The sequence below is a fragment of the Hyla sarda genome, unplaced genomic scaffold, assembly GCF_029499605.1.
Source record: "Hyla sarda isolate aHylSar1 unplaced genomic scaffold, aHylSar1.hap1 scaffold_643, whole genome shotgun sequence".
NCBI classification, from domain to species: Eukaryota; Metazoa; Chordata; class Amphibia; order Anura; family Hylidae; genus Hyla; species Hyla sarda.
In genome coordinates, this window is record NW_026610658.1 from 108704 (window position 1) to 129087 (window position 20384).

The 20384-nt window shown below is 49.0% G+C and overlaps 3 non-coding genes and 3 pseudogenes across 3 annotated transcripts; all 6 read left to right on the forward strand.

Moving 5' to 3' along the window:
• Positions 1-301: 301 nt before the first annotated feature.
• Positions 302-519, forward strand: LOC130342186 (U2 spliceosomal RNA; annotated as a pseudogene).
• A 5389-nt stretch (positions 520-5908) lies between these two features.
• On the forward strand, positions 5909-6094 carry LOC130342162 (U2 spliceosomal RNA). Its single transcript, XR_008881863.1, has one exon. It is a non-coding gene; the product is annotated as a U2 spliceosomal RNA (small nuclear RNA).
• A 2110-nt stretch (positions 6095-8204) lies between these two features.
• On the forward strand, positions 8205-8392 carry LOC130342182 (U2 spliceosomal RNA). Its single transcript, XR_008881874.1, has one exon. It is a non-coding gene; the product is annotated as a U2 spliceosomal RNA (small nuclear RNA).
• Positions 8393-15044: 6652 nt separating this feature from the next.
• LOC130342168 (U2 spliceosomal RNA) lies at positions 15045-15224 on the forward strand (annotated as a pseudogene).
• Positions 15225-17317: 2093 nt separating this feature from the next.
• Positions 17318-17454, forward strand: LOC130342184 (U2 spliceosomal RNA; annotated as a pseudogene).
• Positions 17455-18893: 1439 nt separating this feature from the next.
• LOC130342170 (U2 spliceosomal RNA) lies at positions 18894-19078 on the forward strand. Its single transcript, XR_008881867.1, has one exon. It is a non-coding gene; the product is annotated as a U2 spliceosomal RNA (small nuclear RNA).
• The last annotated feature ends 1306 nt before the right edge of the window (positions 19079-20384 follow it).

Genomic DNA, 20384 nt, shown 5'->3' on the forward strand with positions numbered 1-20384 from the left:
TTGTGTGTGTGTTTCCTATGCAGATCCTAAGCCCAGTGTCACATGCAAGTAGGAGGAGTAAGAAGGGTTCCTGGCAAATCCGGGTTATGGATTGCATTTAAAAAGGCCCCGTGGGAGTGCAATGGGCCCCTGTCTTGCTGCTTAGCAATAATGGTATGGGTTTAGGTTCTGCTGTGTGTACTGGTGGTTGACTGCCCCCCAGCCCAGAGTGTGCATGGAAAATTGTCTGGCAGCCTCCCTGACAGCAAGCAGTGATAGTGCCCATGAAGGGCACCTTGTTGGGCCCGCCCCTTTCACGGTTATCGCTTCTCGGCCTTTTGGCTAAGATCAAGTGTAGTATCTGCATTTGGTCTGGTCGGAAGGTGTCTGTGGTACCCCGCTTCTCGGCCTTGGGGGATTGTCTCTCCTTACGGAGGGACTTCACCCCCTTGCTGCTATTGGGGAGCGGGCTTAGTCCACGGACAACGGGTTGCGATCCCCCTGTCTCTGGGACCTTGTGTCTCAGAAGGCATTTTCGGTACGTTGAGCGTTACCTGTAGCTTCGGAAGCACCTAGGGTACCCCCGACCTCTGCCTTGGGTAAGGGTTCCGCTTTTATAGCGGGATTCCGAGCCCCTGCTGCTATTGGGGAAGGGGCTTAGTCCCTGGGTGTGGAAGATGCCGTTCTCCTGGGCTTTCCCCTCTGGGGAAATGTCGATGCGAAATACCATCCGCATAGAGGTGTCGGAGAGCCATCGTCAGTTGAAGAACCTCCGCTTCATTGCGGAGGTGATTCTTCTTGACTACTTCCGCCTCAATAGGGAGGACATCCTGTGTCTAAATGACCAGGAAAGCCGTGGCCTGTATACCGTCACCTTCACGGCCACGGCGTGTTGCGATAACATCTATGCAACCTTGTCTGGTGCGGACCAGAGGGACGATCGACTCGACGGTCTTTCGTTCCAGTTCCTCTATGGTGAGGAACATATACCGTTGGTGGTGGCTATGCACAGCCCTCATGTGACCACGGAGGATATAGCCACTTTTCTTCGGCGATACTGCGAAGAGGTGCGATTCGCAAACAAAATCTTGAACTCCGTGCGGTTCTGGAACGGCAAGAGGAAGTTCTGGGTCAAGCTCCGTAAGGATCCCGGTGGTATTGGGGGTCTTTGCCATCCGCCCCCAAATTTTGCCATCGGGAGAGTTCGGGGCTTCCTGTTCTATCCTCAAATGCCTATGTATTGCCGAAATTGCTTGAGGTTTGGCCACACCCAGGAGACCTGCGGCGCGGAGCGTGTGATTCGCTGCAATAGGTGTGGCCAAGAAGGTCACATAGCCTCAAGATGTAGCCATACGATAAGGTGCAACCTCTGCGGAGAGGAAAAACACGATTTTAATTCCTGTCCCCATAAAGCAAAAACTACGATGGGTGGGTCAAGGCTGGGCCCACCCAAAGAGGGGACAGGACAAAAGACGTCCTTTTTTAAGATGCCCAAACCCCAGATGGCAGGTACTGATGGGTCCAGGCCCAAGACCTCTGGTGCTCCATCGGGGGGCCCACCGGTGGTAGTGCTAGGGGGAGGCCATGGGGATTCCACGAAGCCCGGGCGGGTGATCGAGTTTACTGCCCGGGAAATTGAAAGACGTCGATCGACTTCCTACCTGGCTCAAGAGCCCGCCAAAACTTCTGAAGGGGGCTCACCTGTGGCGGGTGGCAGCCGACGGGCCTCGGTGGGGGCAAAAGTGGACCCAAAATTGCAGAATAAGCCAGGTACTGGCTTGGCCCAGGGTCGCCCTGCTCCGGACGAAGAGGCCCCGGTGAAAGCCCGCCGGAAGGGGAGCCAGGTGGCCAGGTCTGAGCCCGGTCCTGTTACTCCGCCTATACAGGACAGGGCCAAGAAGACAAGTGGCGCCAAACCAGGGTTTGCTGCCCCGCCAGCAGTGGACCCGGTGGGTAAAACTGGCCATCGTCGATCGATGGGGAAGTTGGAGCAACAGTCCTCAGCAACGCTTGCTGGGGAACAAGCGATGAAAACTTCCCAAGGTAGCGGCAAAGGTTCCGGAAAAGAGGCCTCACAGGCCCCTGTGCAGCAGTTCCAGTCGTCAAATGATGAAAGAAGACGCAGATCCATCAGCCGGGGGCCAGAGATTACATCGAGTGAGAGCAACACAGAGGATATGGACAGCAGTGTGACATTTAAAAGACAAAGAGAAGAAGAAGAGGAAGACATTCAAAGGAAAGCGGCGTGCCGTAGTTCGGACGAGAGCGAGCTCAGGGTCGGGGCATCATCGATCTCAAGCTCCGACCCTCAGAACATCAAGGAGCTGATGACCCCGCAGGCGGGGGATGACGGTACGCAGCTTATTATTGACTTTGATTCTCCAAGCACGGACTCTCCATAAACTATGCCTATCCCTGTAAAAATTGCCTCACTCAATGTGAGGTCCTTAAAGAGCCCTGATCGCAGGGCTGCTTTATTTTCTTATCTAGAGACATGTGACTTTGACCTTTGCCTGCTACAAGAATGTGGAATCCCTAGTAAAATGGACTATAAAGACTTAAAAGAAGACTGGAAGCTGGGCCCATCCATATGGTCCGGTGCAAATGACTGTCGTTCTGTGGGTGTTGGGCTGCTCTGCCGAGGCCAGTCCTTTTCTATTCATACAGTAACTGAGATTGTGCCTGGCAGAGCTCTTTTAATTCATCTATATTTTAATGGACTTTTAATTCGTGTTTTAAATGTGTATGCCCCTCCTGATAAACAGGAGCGGGCAGAACTATTTGAAATTTTACCACTGTTTTGTGTTGGGTCTTCCCCCCTGCTGGTGGGAGGTGATTTTAACTGCATACGTGATGGGGAACACCGGCAGGGTGGGGATATTAATCGTAAAGACCGCACTTCTTACCTGCTTAAAAATTTTATTGATGATTTTAATTTGAAAGATTGCTGGAAGGATCTCTTGCCGGAGGACCCGGGCGCCACATGGTCCAATGGAAGAGTGAGCTCCAGAATCGATTTTATTTTTTCCTCTAGAGCTTTTAAACCCCTGAAATGCACGCTCGAGCAGAATATCTTCTCTGATCATAAGCTCCTCTTGGTGGGCCTGGAGCTAGAGGGGGAGCAAAAAGCAAAAAGGGGCCTCTGGAGATTAAACACCACACTCCTAGAGGACCCTGAGATAAAAGAGGAGTTTGTGCGGACCTACCAATGCTGGCAATCACAAAGAAAACCCCACGAGCCTATGCTGCACTGGTGGGAGGGCACCAAATCTAAAATCAGATTTTTTTTTATCAAAGCAGGTAAGAAGAAGGCAAAAATGGAAAAACAGTGGTTTTATGTTCTTAACATGCGTTTAAATGTACTTTTTAAATTGAAAGAAGCTGGTATGGATGTAGAAAATGATATTTTAAACCTTAAAACTGAAATAAAACATGCCATAGAAAAGAAAGGGAAACAAATCATTTTTAACTCACATGTGCAGCACCTGGAGGAGGGCGAGAAATGTTCCCGTTTCTTTTTTAAAAAAGTGATGAATAGGAGGGATATCATCCAAAACCTTGAGGGTGAATCCACTCCAAAAGGCATGTTAGATGCAGTTTTTAACTTCTACCAGCTTCTTTTTAATAAGAAAGATCTTAATCCATCCTTTTTAGAACATGTTCTTAATTCCCTTGATTTTAAGCTAGATGTTTTAGACCAGGAGGTTTTATCCCGTGATCTTAACTTAGATGAACTTTTATTTGTTTTTAAAAGTTTTTCTAGTGGGAAGGCCCCTGGGGAAGATGGTTTACCCATCGAATTTTATTTAGCTTTTTGGGATATTTTAAAGGATGATATGGTTTTATTGTATAAAGAAACTTTTATTGTTAATGAACTTCCCCCTTCCTGGAGGAGGGGGATTGTATCATTACTTTTTAAAAAGGGTGAAAAGGATATGCTAAAAAATTGGCGCCCCATCACACTTTTAAATGTCGATTATAAAGTTTTAGCCAAGTTATTAGCTGTCCGTTTTAAACCTTTTATTCATAAATTAATTCACCCAAATCAGGTTTGTGGGGTACCTGGAAGGTCTATAGCTGAATCCCTAAATATTTTAAGAGATGTTTTATGGTATTTTAAGGATAGAAATCAAACTGTAGCAATTTTATCCTTAGACTTTGAAAAAGCCTTTGATAGGGTCTCCCATGAATACCTGTTTTTAGTTCTTAAAAAGATGGCAGTGCCTGAAACGATTTTAAGCCGAATCATGCTTTTATACCGATCCTGTTTTAGTCAAGTCTCTGTTAATGGCTTTTTAACCAGCGGTGTTCCTCTTTTATCAGGTGTCAAACAGGGCTGCCCCCTGTCCCCACTCCTTTTTATTTGCGCAATCGAACCACTGATGGCCCTCCTCAGAAAAGACCGGGTAGTAAGAGGCGTACCGATACCTGGTGGAGGAGGGACCCATCTAAAGGTGTTGGGGTACATGGATGATGTCACCATACTGTGCCCGGACTCTCCATCCATGAGGGGGGCATTGAGGAACACCAGCTATTTCTGCGAGGTCTCTGGTTTTAAGCTAAACACAGATAAATGTGACTGTTTTTATATTGGCTCCTGGGATTCATCCATCACCCCAGGAGTCACAATGCAACAGGATCAAATTAAAGTTTTAGGTATTGTTTTTAACCAGGTCAATGATGGGAGCCCTAACTGGGATTCAGCTATAGCTAAGATGGAGAAGAAGATTTTAATGTGGAATCTTAGAAACCTTACCATGGAGGGGAAGATTTTAATAATAAAGATGGTTTTACTCCCTATTATGCTATACATTGCCATGGTATTTCCTCCATCTATTTTATACATTAAAAAAGTAACTAGAATTGTTTTTACTTTTTTATGGGGTTCAAAAATGGAGAAATTAAAGCGTGATTTTATGTACAAAAGTAAAGATAATGGCGGGAAAGATGTTCCTAACCTTTTTACTTTCTTTTACATAAAGTATTTCTGTTTCTGTTTTAAAATTATTAAATCCGATGGCATTTTTAGCTGCTTTTTAAGGTACGCTGCGGGCATGGTTTTTAAAAGATGGTTGCGCATCCCTCTGAACGCTCCGGTGCTTCTGTGTCCCCCAAAACATTATGTGGTGTTGGAAAAGACAGTCAGGCTCCTAGGTCTCCAAGATTTGGAGCCTGACATACTGGGGGACCAGAGAAAGGTATCAAAGGTCCTCAGGCGGAGTGAGGTTACCCTGGCAGTGTCCAATTTCACACAGGCAAGATCCAAAAAGGTATGGCGGAACGTGTACGGGAAGTTTCTGGCGAATGTACACAGGGATCTTGCCTGGGCAATCGTCCACCAGTGCCTCCCTACTCGTGAGTTCCAGCACAGGCGAGGACTGGTGGCGAGAGCCAAGTGCCCGAGAGATGGCTGCGGAGTGGACGAAACGGTGCTGCACATATTTTGGAACTGCCCTTTTGCACGGGAGCTTTGGAGGAAGGTAGGCCCACTTTTGAAGTGGGCCTGCGGCCTAAAAGATTTTAATCACGAATGTGTCTTTTACGGTCTTTTTAACTGCCCCAATTTTAAACAGCAGATGATCTGCTGGATGATTATTAATTGTTTTAAAAATGCCATCTGGAAAGTTAGGAACATCTTACTTTTTAAACATGATTTTATTGATGTTAAAAACTGTATAAAGCTGGCCCTGAGTGAGATGTACATCTATTACCTAAGAGACAAGAAACAGTTGGGGGCCAGCGAGGCAGCATCCATGTGGTGTCTGCCTCTATGGAACGAAATAACAGTATAATCAGTTTTTATGACATTTGTATAATGTTTTATCCTGCCATTTTTATTTTTTCTCCTTTTATTACTGGTTTTATTATTTGTATTTTAAAACTTTTGTGAACCTTTTATTATTTTGCATTTTAAATTTTGTATGGTTTCTTATTTATTCAATAAAATTTTGTTGAAACCTTATCTGTTCTTATCAGTTTAATATCTGATACGTCCCCTATCTGGGGACCATATATTAAATGGATTTTTGAGAACGGGGGCCGATTTCGAAGCTTGCTTCCGTCGCCCTATGCATTGACCCGATATGGCAGTATCTTCGGGTACAGTGCACCACCCCCTTACAGGGTTAAAAAGAAAGATTCCTACTTTCATTGCTACCTGCTTGCTGGCTAGCCAGCTAGCCAGCCCTGTGGGCCTTGCTGCTGCTGCAGCCAAAAAACAAAAGGTGGTGCTGCTGCTGCTTCTGCTGCTTCTGCTTCTGCTTGTGTCTGGCCACTGTTGGAGCGTCCAGGCACAGGACTTCTGCTGCTGCTGACTAAATGGCCTCCTTAATTGGATCATTTGAGTAGCCAGCACACCTGTGCAGGTAGGGCATGACATGATAGGCAGCTGCCTTGATAGCGGGTGGGTGCTGAATGTTCCTAATTGACAAAATAAGATTAATGCTTATGAAGAAATATAAAATCTCATCCCTTCCCCAATATCGCGCCACACCCCTACCCCTTAATTCCCTGGTTGAACTTGATGGACATATGTCTTTTTTCGACCGTACTAACTATGTAACTATGTAACATAACATGGGGGGGGGGGGGGGGTCTCCTGGCTGTTCACACAGGTGTGTCATTGCTGTACATTGACCATGCATTGCTTCTGTGGTATTGCAAAGGCAAAGACAAATGCTTCCAGCCATCCATTGCACTAATGGATTGGTCATCAGCTGGCTGTCTATGTCCCGCATCAATATAGACCAAAGTACAGAGGGTTAGGCTATGCTATTGTGCACCTACCTGATGCATCAGAAGGTGCGAGGCCCTTGCTAAATTCTGTGCACAGACTTTGAGATCTATACTTTAGACTGTATCTAAACCTGCTCCAACATGGACTGACATTCTGGCCTACTTTCAGCCGATGCGACTTGTCTGTCGCTGAACAGTCGCTTTTTATGTATTCAGCACCTATGTATAATGTTGTAAAAATGCTCTAGAAGCTAAAGTCGCAGAAATGTCACACATATTTGGCCTGCAACTTTCTGTGCGACAAATTCAGACAGGAAAAATCAGTATAAATCCTTAGAAAATTATCCCCCAGTGTCTCCATCTGCTGGCGGTATTGAATAAGCATTGCTGCACTGATGGGGTATGCATTAGACGAAAAAAAAGAAGAAAAAGAAGAATAATACGCCCAGAAAAGAGGCGAAAAGGAGAAAAACGTAAAAAAAACTTGAAAAAAAAGTAAGAGGAAGAGAAGGGAAAAAAAGGTGGAAATGGGTTTAAAAGTGATTTCGGCGGAGAAATATATATATATATATATATATATATATATATATATATATATATATATATATATATATATACGCGCACACACACACATATATATAAACGTATTCTCCGTTGAGATATTGCAGCCGCTGTTGTGTCCAGGCCCAAGAGCCTTAGCACTGTGCTGTGATGTCACTCAATACCACTGACATCACTAGGTGTAAACAACATCTCTCCTTTGCTGTGTATGTGACTATGGAGCTGTTTGGTGATGTCGTCTATTATGGCCTTCATAGAAGCAACAGGAGATTGTTGCATCCATCTAGAACCCTCAGAACTACAGTGCTATGATGTCACTCACTTCCACAGGCCTTGCAGAGTGTAAACAACAACAACCCAGCTTTGTTGTGTATGTAACCATAGGGATTTGTGATGTCACCTAGAACCTTCACAGCAGCGACAGCTTTATGAGGAGCATCAGCACTGCTCTGCCTGAGCAGAACCATCACCGCCATAGGTTGTCAAATAACCCGGGTTTAACCCACACAGGTAAGTCCAATGGGGTGCAGGCATGTCCTCTATGCTTACAGCTTCCCGTGGGTGTTGGTTTGATACCGTTTGGGGACAGCCAAGGAGGCATCTGCAGGCAACAAAGGTAGGTGTGTGCTTGTGTGTGTGTTTCCTATGCAGATCCTAAGCCCAGTGTCACATGCAAGTAGGAGGAGTAAGAAGGGTTCCTGGCAAATCCGGGTTATGGATTGCATTTAAAAAGGCCCCGTGGGAGTGCAATGGGCCCCTGTCTTGCTGCTTAGCAATAATGGTATGGGTTTAGGTTCTGCTGTGTGTACTGGTGGTTGACTGCCCCCCAGCCCAGAGTGTGCATGGAAAATTGTCTGGCAGCCTCCCTGACAGCAAGCAGTGATAGTGCCCATGAAGGGCACCTTGTTGGGCCCGCCCCTTTCACGGTTATCGCTTCTCGGCCTTTTGGCTAAGATCAAGTGTAGTATCTGTTCTTATCAGTTTTTCATGCCGGTGGACAGTAACGCCGGTATGGGGCTGGTGGGGATGGGTGCTGCATGGAGGATGCAGGTGTACCAGGGCTTTCCGGGGCTGGTTCTGAGGAATCAGCTCGACGGCTGCCCCGATGTGACCTGTTCCCTCCGGGTCTCGCCATGAGGCTGAGAGGGTCTAGAGCCGAGGTACTTTTGTGCCTCGGGGAGTGGTGACCCCGAGGTGCCGAAACTCACTGGGAGGATAGGCTCACTGAGTTGAAGCACGGGCACCATAATCTCTTCACCTTGTGGCACTCACCTCTTGATTCCCGGCCTTCTGGCTAGGATCAGAGAAATTTTTATAGATCCGGCCGGATGTCCGGGCAGTATATCTGCACACATTCACTTATTTATTTCTTTTTTGTCTCACTGTGTCACTTTTTGCGTGTTGTGTGTTCACAGGATTGGTCAGGATGCGGTAGCCCTTCTGGGTGTCCCTCCTGGCGGTCTAGGGGAGGTGTGTGTGGCCATTAGGTTCCGCACCTCCCTGCAAACACCCCGGGTACTCCTGCTTTGGCAGGGTACCTACCGTAATCGGCTCTGCGGGCAGATACCTTGGCTAACGCCAAGGGGGATGCCGGGAGCATTTGTGGTCCCCTAGTAGCTTCGGCGAAAAGGGACATCGAACCTGGAACCTCGCAGGTACCTTTTGGTCCGGAGGCGAAGGGTAATGTTTATTGGGGGGCCTCTCTCCTATCGGAGAAGGGCTTGCGATAGACCGCATCCTTTGTGCACGTTTTTTTAGTGTAACACGTTTGCACTTTTTCTTGCACTTTGGGTGAATCGAAAGCACGTTCCTCGGCTTAAAAAAAAAAAAAAGTAGTATCTGTTCTTATCAGTTTATACTGACCTGGCAGGGGAGATACCATGATCGCTACGGTCTGAAGAACTCCAAGCATTGTGGTAGAGATTTTGCGTAGTACGATTGCAGTACTTTTCGTTCTTATTAGAACCGCATTTCTCTAGAGCATACCACCTGAAGATCGTCTCCTGCCTGCCTCGGAACATCTGAAGAAGGAGAAGATCTTGAAGACTGCAGCTCCGGAAGAAGCCGACGAAGAACCTGGAAGAAGGGAATCGGCGGTGAATTCCGGAACAGCGGCGAAGAGGAAGGCGGCGCAGAATCTTTTCGAAGAAACTCGCTGCCTCTGGAGAAGGATTTGCATAGCTCCTCCCACCGGGACCGGATCTGCATAGCTCCTCCCACCCGGGAAAGAAGACTTTGCGAAGCCTCTCTCCACAAGCAAGCAAGGAAGCGGAAAAGAGCCTGCTGGAAGAAGCCATGGCCTCAACCAGCAAGTCCACCCAGGAGGCTGCAGGGCAAGGCCTGGAGGTCCAGCCCCAACCACAGCAAGCTTCAACCTCCACCACGGCAAGGCAGAAGGGCGGCAGAATTCCTAACCTGGAAGCTCCAACCCTGGAGCCCTGGATGAGGCAGATTGTTGCCTTGAAGCTCAAGCCCGTGGACGGAAGGGTGCCGGACATGTCCCACGACGTGTTCTGCAAGAAGATGCTGGCGGATCAAGGCTTCCCCACGGCTGACACCCTGGGAATAGCAACCTTCTTTTCGGGAATCTTCTACATCACCTTTGCCACCATTGGGACCTGTAGAAGATACTGGGAGGTGGTGAAAGCGGCGAGTCCCGAATCCCCTTTCTCTCGCTTTGTGGGCAACTGCCTTATTCAAAGAGAGGAGAGGCGGGTGACGGTCTCAATGCGGAACCCACACACCCCAGGCACGGACATCTCGACCTTCCTGAAGCGCTTCTGCACCGTGGTGAGGGAGCCCACCCGCATCCTGAACTCACTCGGATACTGGACCTGCAAGTGGTCTGTGGTCGTCAGACTCAACAAGAACCCTGCTTCTCCAGACGGACTACAGCACCTGCCAACGACATTTTCCTTGGGCAACTCCACAGGACTTATCTTCTACCCGGACATGCCGCAGACCTGCAGGAGATGTGGCAAGATGGGCCACGAGGGCAAGGACTGTACGGAGGATGCCTGCAGGTATTGCCGTGTGACAGGTCACACGACCAAGGACTGCCCCAAGAGCAAGACCTGCAACCTCTGCGGACTGGCAGCCCACAGCTACAAGGACTGCCCCCAGAGGGAGAGAACATGGGCATCTGTGGCAGCGAGAGCACCGAAGCCAGCCCCAGCTCCGGAGCCAACACCACGGATGGCCAAGCCGACCAAGGAGGGTAAGAAGGCGAAAGCCACCACCCCTGCCCCGTCCCGCCCCTCCCCTGCCCCTCCCGCCCCATCCCCTGCCCCTCCCGCCCCATCTCCTGCCCCATCCCGCCCCACCCCTGCCCCATCCCGTCCCACCCCTGCCCCATCCCGTCCCACCCCTGCCCCATCCCGTCCCACCCCTGCCCCTCCTGCCCCATCCCGTCCCACCCCCGCCCCTCCTGCCCCATCCCGTCCCACCCCTGCCCCATCCCGCCCCACCCCCGCCCCCCGTACCCCACCCCGGCCCACCCCCGCCCCCCGTACCCCACCCCGGCCCACCCCTGCCCCGTCCTCCCCTGCCCGGCCCACCCCTGCCCCGTCCTCCCCTGCCCGGGCACTCTCTCCTGCCCCCCGCCCCACCCAGCCTCCTTTCTCTCCTGGCCCAGCAGCACCTAACCCCCCTCCAGCTGCTGGTGCCCGCCCTTCGGAGGACTTTCCTGTGCTTCCTCCCCCAGGTACCATACAGAGGAAGAGGAAAGGAAGGGACAACGTATCAGAAGAGTCCCACAAAAGAAAGATAATCGAGACCTGCGAGACCCCTCAAGCTTCAGATGAGGAGGAGGAGATGGAGCAGGTCTGCGAGAGCCTTGAGGCTTCAGAAGGAGAGGAGGTGATGGAGCAGGCCCAAGTGGAGCAGGTCCAAGCAGAGCCAGTCCAAGCTCAATCTATGGAGGAGCTGCTGCAGGACCCAGAGGTTAAGAAAATCCTGGACACTCCGTCCAACACGGTCTACGACGAGTTCTTGGAAGGGCGCTACGAGAAGCCACAGGAGCCGACAGGCGCCAGAGAAGAGGACCCGTCCGACCAGACTGGTAACTAGTATCAGAACTAACCTCTCTTTTTATTCCCATGGCTGATCTCAACATCTTCTGCATTAATGTGAGGAGTATTAGAGCTTGGTTTAGATTTCAGACTGTTCTTACGTTCTTAGATTCCCAGAGGTGTGATGTTTACATGTTGCAGGAATGTGCTTTGTCTGCTTCTAGGTCTTACAACCATCTGGCCAGGCAGTGGCCTCACGGCCCTTCCTACTGGTCTGGTGGGGGCGACAATAGGTCTGCGGGGGTGGCCATCCTGATCAGGGGAGGTAACTTTGCACTTGATTCCGTCCGGGAGCTCGTCTGTGGCAGACTTCTTGTCGCAGACGGTTCCTGGGCGGGTGAGCCCGTGCGGCTCATCAACGTGTATGCCTCCCCTGAGAGGGATGTCCGACTGGAGGTTCTCCAGGCCCTGCGGGCTGAACTCGCCACCACTAGGGCAGTAGTGTTGGGTGGTGACTTCAACTGCCCCATTGAGGTGGACGGGCGCAGTTCTGGCACATCCGCCAACCTGGACGTGACGTCTAAACTGCTGATTGAGATGGTGACGGAGGCATCCTTGCAGGACGTTGTCGGGTCCATCGGGAACGGCTCCGTAAACTATACGTGGAGCCGCCCCGATGGCTCGCTCCGTTCTCGGATAGACTTCATCTTCACTTCGAGAGCAGTCAGAAAGGTGTCGTACTCTATGGTCCCCTGCTTCTTCTCTGACCACAGGGCCATTCGATTCCGGGGGACTCTGGGCCATGGATTCCCACCTGGCCCGGGCTCCTGGAAGTTGAATTGTGCCCTGTTGGAGCAGAGGGAGGCCATGGAGGAACTTAGGGATGCTTACCTTGTATGGCGAAATGACAAATGTCTGTTCAAGTGCATCAGCGATTGGTGGGAATATGTTAAAGTCGAATTCCGTTGTTTCTTTCAGGCAAAAGGCAGACAACAGGCGTGTGCGAAGAAGTGGGACTTGAGGAAACTGCAGCGCGAGCTGCGGTCCCTGCAGGACCTGCTCCAGTGTGGCTGGGACGTCAGGGAGGAGCTGGAGGAGACCAAAAAGAGCTTGAAAAGGCACTTTGAGGAGGAATCCAAGCGAATCGTCTTTCGTTCCAAGGTGGAGAACCTGGAGAAGGGTGAGAAATGTAACTCTTTCTTTTTCAGGAAGCTCCATGCCGGCCACACGCCCCTGACTGAGCTACGAGATGAGACCGGACACATGAGAAGCGGCAAGGAGGAAGTGATGGGGGTCGTCCACGACTTCTACAGCAACCTCTACGCCCCCAAGTCATCCGACCCCGAAGCCGCCGAGAGGTTCCTGTCAGGTGTCACTAACGTTGTTGATCCCGCAGGTGCGGCGGCTATGGACGATCCCTTGACGGTGGGGGAGCTGCTCTCTGCCGCTAAATCCTTTAAGCCCGGCAAGACCCCGGGCAGTGACGGTCTCCCGGCCGAGCTCTACGTAGCGCTGGGTGACCTGATCTGTCCGGACCTGTTGGAGGTGTACGAGGAGATGGTGGTGGGGGGCAGAATGCCTCCGTCGTTGAGGGAAGGGATGATCACGATCTTGTATAAGCGGAAGGGGGAGAGATGTGACCTGAAAAACTGGCGTCCCATCTCTCTCCTGAACGTGGACTACAAGATCCTCGCCAAGGTGCTGGCCAACAGGCTGAAACCTGTCATGGGGCAGATCGTCCATCCGGACCAGACCTGCAGCATTCCTGGCCGCAGGATTGCTGACAGCCTTGCCCTTGTGAGAGACACGGTCCATTACATCCAGGACCGCGGGGGCCGCGCCGCCCTGGTCAGCTTAGATCAGGAGAAGGCGTTCGACCGTGTCTCCCATGCATTCATGGACAGGGTTTTGCGCAGGCTGGGTCTGGGGAAGATGTTTTGCTCTTTTGTTAACGTTATGTATTTTGACATTTACAGCACGGTGTTGGTGAACGGCTGGAAGACTGACCCCTTTTCCATTCTTTCAGGGGTTAGACAAGGCTGCCCTCTTTCACCTCTCCTTTTTGTTTGTGTTATAGAGCTCTTCGCTGAGACTATCCGGCAGAATGGAGAGATCAGAGGGATCACCGCACCAGGACCAGATCGCCACGAGGTCAAGTGCTCGCTCTACATGGACGACGTGACCGTCTTCTGCGCTGACCAGCGTTCGGTGACTGCACTCGTCCAGACCTGCGAGGACTTCGGCAGAGCTTCGGGGGCAAAAGTCAACTGCGGGAAGTCGGAGGCCATGCTCTTCGGGGAATGGCACCTGGCTTCTTCCGCCCCCTTCCCCTTTACTATTAAGCCGGACTTCATTCAAATTCTTGGAGTCTGGTTCGGGAAGGAAGGAGCGGCCCTTAAGTCTTGGCAAGACCGACTAGGAAGGATAAACTCGAAGATCGGACTGTGGAGCTCCAGAAAGCTCACGATGGAAGGCAAGGCACTTGTCCTGCGGAGTGAAGTTTTGCCTGTGCTCCAATACACCGCACAGGCCTGGCCTCCCCATACCACCGTTTGCAAGGCCATCACCCGGACAGTGTTTGGCTTCGTCTGGGGCAAAATGGACAGAGTCAAGAGGACCGTGATGTACAAGGAACCCCGCAAGGGTGGGAAGGGAATACCCGACATCCCCGCTCTGCTGAGGGCCTCCTTTGCATGTGTCACGGTGCAGCGGACTCTTGTAGAAAAGACTGGCTCAGCGGGCAGGTCCATGTCTCGCTTGCTTCTCATGCCCCTCTGGAGACAGCTGGGCTGGGACAAGTGGGACAGCTCCATCCCTTACAACTGGAGCACTCCCTGGTTCTATGGGGATGTTGTCCGGTTTGTGAGGGAGCACCAGCTGGAAGGACTGAAACCAGACCTATGGAAGCCAAAGACAATCCACAAGCTCATCCGAGCTAAGGACTCGACCGAGCTGGTTCCGGGACTCCCCGCAGCCACTGCAGAGACAGTTTGGAACAATGTGGCCTCAAAGCGGCTTACCAATGGACACAAGGACTTGTCGTGGATGGCCGTCATGGGAGGTCTCTCTCTCAGGTCATTCATGCATGCCCGCAACCTGTGCAAGACCCGGTACTGCCCCCGTTGCCCCTACGTGGAGGAAACATCTTTCCACGTGTTTTGGCAGTGCCCCTTTGCACAGGGTCTGTTGGACGCCCTAGAACAGGAACTCAGAGACTCAGTGCCCAGGAGCTGCCTATCGTACCATTCGGTGCTTTACGGCCTCTTCCCTGGGACCCACGACGTGGAGGCCATCCAGGAGGCCTGGCGCCTTATGAACTGTTTTAAGGACGCAGTGTGGCTTGCCAGGAACCGCCTCGTGATCAACAGGGAAAACATGTCCGTCCGGGACTGCCGCAGGTTCATCAAGAACCTGCTTAGAGACTATTCCATCTTGGACAGCTCGGCCGTTGATGAGGAAGAAGAGGAGTGAAGACCCCTCTCCTTCTCCCATGTCTCCCTGAAGATACAGCCCAACAGTTTGGCCCTGTGATCCGCCCCCTCCCTACCCCCACATAGTCGCCCACACCCTAACCCGATCACAGATTGTATTATTTGGTTTTTGTTTGATCTCTTGTGCTTTTCTATTGCAGGATTGAGCTGAATGTTAGAGTAGCATGGTGTGCGATGTATAGCTTAGGGAACCTTTGCTGTGTATTGTACTATCATGCTTTGTGTGACTGTAATTTATTGTACGACTTGTAATGACTGAACGGTAAATAAAGCTCTTTCAATCAAAAAAAAAAAATCTGTTCTTATCAGTTTAATATCTGATACGTCCCCTATCTGGGGACCATATATTAAATGGATTTTTGAGAACGGGGACCGATTTCGAAGCTTGCTTCCGTCGCCCTATGCATTGACCCGATATGGCAGTATCTTCGGGTACAGTGCACCACCCCCTTACAGGGTTAAAAAGAAAGATTCCTACTTTCATTGCTACCTGCTTGCTGGCTAGCCAGCTAGCCAGCCCTGTGGGCCTTGCTGCTGCTGCAGCCAAAAAACAAAAGGTGGTGCTGCTGCTGCTTCTGCTGCTTCTGCTTCTGCTTGTGTCTGGCCGCTGTTGGAGCGTCCAGGCACAGGACTTCTGCTGCTGCTGACTAAATGGCCTCCTTAATTGGATCATTTGAGTAGCCAGCACACCTGTGCAGGTAGGGCATGACATGATAGGCAGCTGCCTTGATAGCGGGTGGGTGCTGAATGTTCCTAATTGACAAAATAAGATTAATGCTTATGAAGAAATATAAAATCTCATCCCTTCCCCAATATCGCGCCACACCCCTACCCCTTAATTCCCTGGTTGAACTTGATGGACATATGTCTTTTTTCGACCGTACTAACTATGTAACTATGTAACATAACATGGGGGGGGGGGGGGTCTCCTGGCTGTTCACACAGGTGTGTCATTGCTGTACATTGACCATGCATTGCTTCTGTGGTATTGCAAAGGCAAAGACAAATGCTTCCAGCCATCCATTGCACTAATGGATTGGTCATCAGCTGGCTGTCTATGTCCCGCATCAATATAGACCAAAGTACAGAGGGTTAGGCTATGCTATTGTGCACCTACCTGATGCATCAGAAGGTGCGAGGCCCTTGCTAAATTCTGTGCACAGACTTTGAGATCTATACTTTAGACTGTATCTAAACCTGCTCCAACATGGACTGACATTCTGGCCTACTTTCAGCCGATGCGACTTGTCTGTCGCTGAACAGTCGCTTTTTATGTATTCAGCACCTATGTATAATGTTGTAAAAATGCTCTAGAAGCTAAAGTCGCAGAAATGTCACACATATTTGGCCTGCAACTTTCTGTGCGACAAATTCAGACAGGAAAAATCAGTATAAATCCTTAGAAAATTATCCCCCAGTGTCTCCATCTGCTGGCGGTATTGAATAAGCATTGCTGCACTGATGGGGTATGCATTAGACGAAAAAAAAGAAGAAAAAGAAGAATAATACGCCCAGAAAAGAGGCGAAAAGGAGAAAAACGTAAAAAAACGTGAAAAAAAAGTAAGAGGAAGAGAAGGGAAAAAAAGGTGGAAATGGGTTTAAAAGTGATTTCGGCGGAGAAATATATATATATATATATATATATATATATATATATATATATATATACGCGCACACACACACATATATATAAACGTATTCTCCGTTGAGATATTGCAGCCGCTGCTGTGTCCAGGCCCAGGAGCCTTAGCACTGTGCTGTGATGTCACTCAATACCACTGACATCACTAGGTGTAAACAACATCTCTCCTTTGCTGTGTATGTGACTATGGAGCTGTTTGGTGATGTCGTCTATTATGGCCTTCATAGAAGCAACAGGAGATTGTTGCATCCATCTAGAACCCTCAGAACTACAGTGCTATGATGTCACTCACTTCCACAGGCCTTGCAGAGTGTAAACAACAACAACCCAGCTTTGTTGTGTATGTAACCATAGGGATTTGTGATGTCACCTAGAACCTTCACAGCAGCGACAGCTTTATGAGGAGCATCAGCACTGCTCTGCCTGAGCAGAACCATCACCGCCATAGGTTGTCAAATAACCCGGGTTTAACCCACACAGGTAAGTCCAATGGGGTGCAGGCATGTCCTCTATGCTTACAGCTTCCCGTGGGTGTTGGTTTGATACCGTTTGGGGACAGCCAAGGAGGCATCTGCAGGCAACAAAGGTAGGTGTGTGCTTGTGTGTGTGTTTCCTATGCAGATCCTAAGCCCAGTGTCACATGCAAGTAGGAGGAGTAAGAAGGGTTCCTGGCAAATCCGGGTTATGGATTGCATTTAAAAAGGCCCCGTGGGAGTGCAATGGGCCCCTGTCTTGCTGCTTAGCAATAATGGTATGGGTTTAGGTTCTGCTGTGTGTACTGGTGGTTGACTGCCCCCCAGCCCAGAGTGTGCATGGAAAATTGTCTGGCAGCCTCCCTGACAGCAAGCAGTGATAGTGCCCATGAAGGGCACCTTGTTGGGCCCGCCCCTTTCACGGTTATCGCTTCTCGGCCTTTTGGCTAAGATCAAGTGTAGTATCTGCTCACTTGGTCTGGTCAGAGGGTGTCTGGGGTACCCGGCTCCTTGGCCTGGGGGGATCGTCCTTCTTAACGGAGGGACTTCACCCCCCTGCTGCTATTAGGGAGCCGGCTTAGTCCCCAGACAACGGGAGGCGATCACCCTTCACTGCCCACTCTTTGGTGGGGGAGTGTTTTTCTGTCCCTGCCTGGACACGCCTATTGAAGATGGAAGAGATCATGGACACCTCTCAATCTGCTGGAGAGGAGGTTCCTTTTTTTGGGAAGATCAAGAATGGGGTCCGGATCCTGCTGAAAGACCTTGAGAAGAAAAGAAGAGGACTTTCCTTTGTAATGGAGGAAATTCTTTTTGGAGTTTTGGAAATTGCAAAGACACAAATCCTTTCCATGTTGGAATTTCCAAAGAAAGGGTGCTTTGATGTTATTTTGGTTTCCGAAGAGGATTATGATTTATTTTGGAAGAAATTTGAGACAATCAAGTCTGATCCAGTGTGGGAGGGCGTGGAAGTCATTCCCCACTTTCCCAGGAGAGAAAGAATTTTAACGGTGAGGATGTATAGTCCTTACGTCCCTGAGGAGGATATTATAATTCTTTTGACCCAATTTTGTGAGGAAATTGCGCCACTTGGGAAAATTTATAATCAGTATGGAGTCTGGACAACAAAGTGGAGATTTAAAGTAAAGTTTAAGGAAGACACAGATGGAAGAGTTCTTTATCCCCCTGCCCGTTTTAAAATAGGGGTTATCAATGGAGATATGTTTTTTGCAGGTATGCAGAATTTCTGTAGAAAATGCAAGAAATATGGCCATTTAAAGGAAGAGTGCACCTCAATGTGGTGCCAAAAATGCCAAAAAGAAGGTCATGAAATTGAATCCTGTAGCCAAAAAAGTAAATGTAATTTATGTAACAAAATTGGTCACATGTATGTGAACTGTCCAAAGAGGAAGAAGAAAAGAGAAGAAGAAGTTTCTGAACAAGAGCCAGAAATTAAAAGATCTGTGGTAACCCAAGAGCCAAAAATTGTTGGAAAAGAGATGATAGTAGAAGAAAAGAACATTGGAGAGCATAAGAGTAAAAAGAAAAATGAAGGGCCGGTGAGAAATTTAAGAGGATATTCAGGGTCTTTCCAAACTATTTTGGAGAGAGCTCCAGATGAGGAAAGAGAATTGTTCTTACAGGACCTGGATAATCTATTATCCACCTTTAAAGCCCAGTTGCCTGCAGTAAGAAACAAAGTTTATGATTCTTTTCGCCTTGACGTGGATCGATTTATGGTAACTTATAAAATACCGGCCTGGTTGGCCATCCCAGTAAAAAGGGAAATGGAAAAAGGAAGCTTAAGCTATGGTTTAATTGATTACTTGGCAGTTTACGCCCGGAGAAAGGGAATGAATTTGTTATAATTTTGGAATGTTTATTATTTTTATTGTTGTTATAATATTTTATTTCAATTTGTCTTTTTTATTTTAGGAATAAATAAAAGTGTTACCTGATGATGAACAAAACAATCGAGTCCATATAAGATCTTGGAGCTCTGATTGAGTTCTGAGGGCTAACTTAAAAAAAAAATCTGTTCTTATCAGTTTAATATCTGATACGTCCCCTATCTGGGGACCATATATTAAATGGATTTTTGAGAACGGGGGCCGATTTCGAAGCTTGCTTCCGTCGCCCTATGCATTGACCCGATATGGCAGTATCTTCGGGTACAGTGCACCACCCCCTTACAGGGTTAAAAAGAAAGATTCCTACTTTCATTGCTACCTGCTTGCTGGCTAGCCAGCTAGCCAGCCCTGTGGGCCTTGCTGCTGCTGCAGCCAAAAAACAAAAGGTGGTGCTGCTGCTGCTTCTGCTGCTTCTGCTTCTGCTTGTGTCTGGCCGCTGTTGGAGCATCCAGGCACAGGACTTCTGCTGCTGCTGACTAAATGGCCTCCTTAATTGGATCATTTGAGTAGCCAGCACACCTGTGCAGGTAGGGCATGACATGATAGGCAGCTGCCTTGATAGCGGGTGGGTGCTGAATGTTCCTAATTGACAAAATAAGATTAATGCTTATGAAGAAATATAAAATCTCATCCCTTCCCCAATATCGCGCCACACCCCTACCCCTTAATTCCCTGGTTGAACTTGATGGACATATGTCTTTTTTCGACCGTACTAACTATGTAACTATGTAACATAACATGGGGGGGGGGGGGGGGGGTCTCCTGGCTGTTCACACAGGTGTGTCATTGCTGTACATTGACCATGCATTGCTTCTGTGGTATTGCAAAGGCAAAGACAAATGCTTCCAGCCATCCATTGCACTAATGGATTGGTCATCAGCTGGCTGTCTATGTCCCGCATCAATATAGACCAAAGTACAGAGGGTTAGGCTATGCTATTGTGCACCTACCTGATGCATCAGAAGGTGCGAGGCCCTTGCTAAATTCTGTGCACAGACTTTGAGATCTATACTTTAGACTGTATCTAAACCTGCTCCAACATGGACTGACATTCTGGCCTACTTTCAGCCGATGCGACTTGTCTGTCGCTGAACAGTCGCTTTTTATGTATTCAGCACCTATGTATAATGTTGTAAAAATGCTCTAGAAGCTAAAGTCGCAGAAATGTCACACATATTTGGCCTGCAACTTTCTGTGCGACAAATTCAGACAGGAAAAATCAGTATAAATCCTTAGAAAATTATCCCCCAGTGTCTCCATCTGCTGGCGGTATTGAATAAGCATTGCTGCACTGATGGGGTATGCATTAGACGAAAAAAAAGAAGAAAAAGAAGAATAATACGCCCAGAAAAGAGGCGAAAAGGAGAAAAACGTAAAAAAACGTGAAAAAAAAGTAAGAGGAAGAGAAGGGAAAAAAAGGTGGAAATGGGTTTAAAAGTGATTTCGGCGGAGAAATATATATATATATATATATATATATATATATATATATATACGCGCACACACACACATATATATAAACGTATTCTCCGTTGAGATATTGCAGCCGCTGCTGTGTCCAGGCCCAGGAGCCTTAGCACTGT